Raw genomic sequence first — 3860 nt, 5'->3', positions numbered from 1 at the left:
TATACTTTTTTTTTCAGCGTTGCGATTACAACATATCACACGTTTTTTAGATTTATGAATGCGGTGGTCAATCAAAGTTGAAGACAAAGTCAGCTGAAAATGTTCAATAAATAAAGTGCAGATACAATGTAAATAGCAGGTTGATTGGCCGTGTAGAGAGCTTCAGTGATTATAAGGAGTTTTTGCGAGAGAGCAGAACTTGTGCACTTTAATAATGGGGGAACATTCTTTGCTTGCTTTCTGATTATGAAATTTGCAGCTTTAATAACAGTTTTGTTTCTCATGCTGCTAGGGCAACCATTGTTTCTTGATTTTCTAATGCGTAAACACAAATTCATATATATGGTTCTCAACTTGTTTTGTCTGTGCAGTCTGTAAAAAATTATGGTCTTTTCCCAAACATTTTTTTTTAATCCATTATAAATAATTATTAGTGCAAAATCAAGGGGAGTAACTGACAATAATGCTTGAAAATGAGTATCAGGTGTAGCAAAGTTTTAGGCATTTTCAAAGACATTAGCAAAGTTTTGGCATGGTTTCCTTGCCAAAAAAAATCAGAAAGAGTGAAAGGCACCCAACTTTTGAACAAGCATGGCAACTTTTTTTCTTTGTTGTTAAGTTTTAACCTAATCAGTTTAACTGAAAACTAGGGCTGTCAAAATTAACCCACTAATTGTGCAATTATTCTGTGCAGAGTAGCAAACCACTATTTTGCACTGGAAGTGCAAGCAGAGCAGAGGCAGCGCAGGAACTGTGCATATGCAGAGCAGGAGCTTTTCACACTGGTAGCATTTGTCAAGTGCAGCTGAACCGCCACTTGTGTACTGCAAATACAGACGAGTATCGTCCATTACACCACCTTTTCTCAGGTGTTCTCCTCTGACCACTGTCTTTCACAGTATGCTTTGATTTATGATGGGCAGCAAACTCTGCTGCGATGCAACCGTGTTCCCCTCCTACTGTCCGACACACGCATGCATATAATATGCTGTATGTATGTATTTGACATGATAAAAGTAATATTAAAATTAAAATATACCTCTAGGTTTAATCATTTAGGTATTTGAAGGTTGGGCAATGCTTCTGGCACGAAAACACGAAACGCCTCGCTTAAATGATTTTATGGTGAAATGTATTATTTTTAGTGTTAACTCAGGTTTATTTTGACTAAAAACAATGCACTGTGTAATTCAGCGTGAGCGGCACAGCAAAAATAGACCCAGCGTGGGGGAAGGTTTCGCTGTTGTGTCCCCACCAATGTCAAAAGCAAACATACACCCTTGGCTTTTAAAGTGAAACCTGCTGCAGTCTTTGTCATTGATGTAAAACAAAGAACAAAAGAAAAAGAGAAGTCACTCACTGGTCGCTGATTAACATTTGTAGCTTGAATAAAGATTAATTTATTCAATTCATTTTTATGCATATACAATTCATGTCAAGATTATGTCATACAAGTTTGTCAAATTTGTTCAATTAAATTGAAAGCCTATAAATTGTTAAAAATAATGGTTTTGTTATACTCTAATGTTGAATGAATATAATTAATGGCTAAACTGAGGAAAAAACACATTTATTAGAGACATCAGTAGCAGTACTGGTATCAGTGATATTGACCTCCATTAATAATAGGCTAATTAGTAAAAATATGCCATTAAAAGCATATTTAAAATATACTGCCTTTATGTTGTTTCTATTTTAATTTGGAGGTTCAATGTGAAATGATGACAATATAAATATACTATACTAATATTTGACTAAACATGATTAATTGCAGAAAAATATGTGTATGTCAAGTTTTTGCTGTACAATAAAGCGCACAGCAAAGAACTAAATTCCAAGCAGTCCTTTTTAATAAATCCACAAGGAGAAACCACCAACAAAGATACAAACAACGAACAACAAAACAATACCTGACCATGGCCTGAAGGAAACTGAGGACTTAAATACATGGGGAACGTAATCAGGGAGAAACAGAACAGCTGTAAGTCAGTTGTGGCCTAATGGTTAGAGAGTTGGTCTTGTAACCTGTAGGTTGCAAGTTTGAGTCTCATTACCGGCATGAAATGTAGGTGGGGTGAGTGAATGACCAGCACTCTCTTCCACCCTCAGTAACCCCAACTGAGGTGCGCTTGAGCAAGGTACTGAACCCCCAATTGCTCCAGGGGCGGCGCAGCAAAATGGCTGCTCACTGCTCAAGGTGTGTGCTCACGGTGTGCGTGTTCAATACTGCGTGTAAGTCAAGGGAGGGATGGTGGAAACTTGGCCTGGAGATGACCAATGCAGATGGAGCCACTAGGGCAGGAAACCCAGATGGAGACAAGCAGACGTCTCCTGGATCTCCTGTGTTCACCACTGGTTCGCCCAGCTCCTGTTCTCCTGTGTTCCCTCCCAGCCTCTCTCTCCCACCTCTATCTATAAATAAATCCCTTGTGTGGTCCTCAAGGCAGTGATTCTTACGCATTATGCATTGTGATCATGTCGTGGAGCAAGCAATAGTATTCTCAATGAAGTAAATGAAGCAGTTGTACCTGTCATATTGTGGAAATCACCCAAAGTCCATTGGTTCACTTAAGTTCACTGGTACGATCCAATGGAAAGCACCAGTACTGCCCTATGGAGGGCACCTAAGATTCACAATCTGTATTATGACATCCAGTAGTGGAATAATCACCATATTGATCTGTCTATGATTACGTGTCAGGGATCAACGCTAATTATTTTGTCTACTGGCCCAGTCGGGCCACTGGGTCAAATTTTTACTTGCCCTGCCAACATTTTCACTGGCCCTGCCACAAGAAATGAAATAGTTGCTGTTATCATTGTTTTTGATCTGTTATCTTCTATTCTAATAAATAAACTTATATGACAGCAATATTTTAGATACCAATTGCATTTTACAATTCTGTTTCAATTTCGATACCACAGCAAAGGTCACTAGCCAAAAATAAACATAAATATAAAGTTTAAACATTATTAAAGACAAGTGACAGCCAGTAAATAAGAACAAATGAACAACAAATGAAATGTGAAATTATGACAATATAAATGTACTATACTAATATTTGACTAAACATGATTAATTGCAGAAAAATATGTGCATGTATGTCAGCTGTTTGCTGTACAATAAAGCGCACAGCAAAGAACTAAATTCCAAGAAGTCCTTTTTAATAAATCCACAAGGAGAAAACACCAACAAAGATACAAACAACGAACAACAAAACAATACCTGACCATGACCTGAAGGAAACTGAGGACTTAAATACATGGGGAACATAATCAGGGAGAAACAGAACAGCTGTAAGTCAGTTGTGGCCTAATGGTTAGAGATAGGTATGCAATATCGGTATCGGGCCCGATACTGAGCTCCTGTACTTGTACTCGTACTCGTTAAAATGCCCCGATACCAAACACCGATACCACACAGCATGTGATAAGCGCCATATTCAGACAAAGAAACACCAACAACAGACAGCAGAATGGAGTTAAGGATGTCTACTAAGAAGTATATGTATGCAACGAATATAACGTTAAACATTCAGTATTAACGCCTGTATAGCTGATGTGCGCGAGCTGATAAACAAAGCACGCTGAGTGGATTGAGCGCGCGGCGGCGCAGATGCGCGAGCTATTACAGCAAAGCGCGTGATTACAGTACTAAGCCGCTGCAATGGAGCAGCTCTAATGCTATTAAATTAAAGAAGATGTACCACAGAGCAAAAAAATTACCAGTGAAAGTAACAAAAACTTGTAAAATACATTTTAATGGGGATAATTAAGTGTGAGAATAACCGAAGGATATACAGTCAAACCAAAAATTATTCAGAGACCAGATATAATTTTTGATATTTTTTTACTAGTGG

The 3860-nt window shown here is 38.0% G+C and overlaps 1 protein-coding gene across 1 annotated transcript in view; it reads left to right on the top strand.

Annotated features, from left to right (window-relative positions):
- The window catches only part of LOC107690500 (uncharacterized), a 300658-nt gene that overhangs the window by 1526 nt on the left and 295272 nt on the right, over positions 1-3860 (top strand). The window lies entirely within an intron of this gene.

Source organism: Sinocyclocheilus anshuiensis, unplaced genomic scaffold, assembly GCF_001515605.1.
Source record: "Sinocyclocheilus anshuiensis isolate Anshui unplaced genomic scaffold, SAMN03320099.WGS_v1.1 scaffold1985, whole genome shotgun sequence".
Taxonomy (NCBI): Eukaryota; Metazoa; Chordata; class Actinopteri; order Cypriniformes; family Cyprinidae; genus Sinocyclocheilus; species Sinocyclocheilus anshuiensis.
Note: the sequence above shows the minus strand (reverse complement) of the source record. Positions and strands in the feature narration are given on the sequence as shown.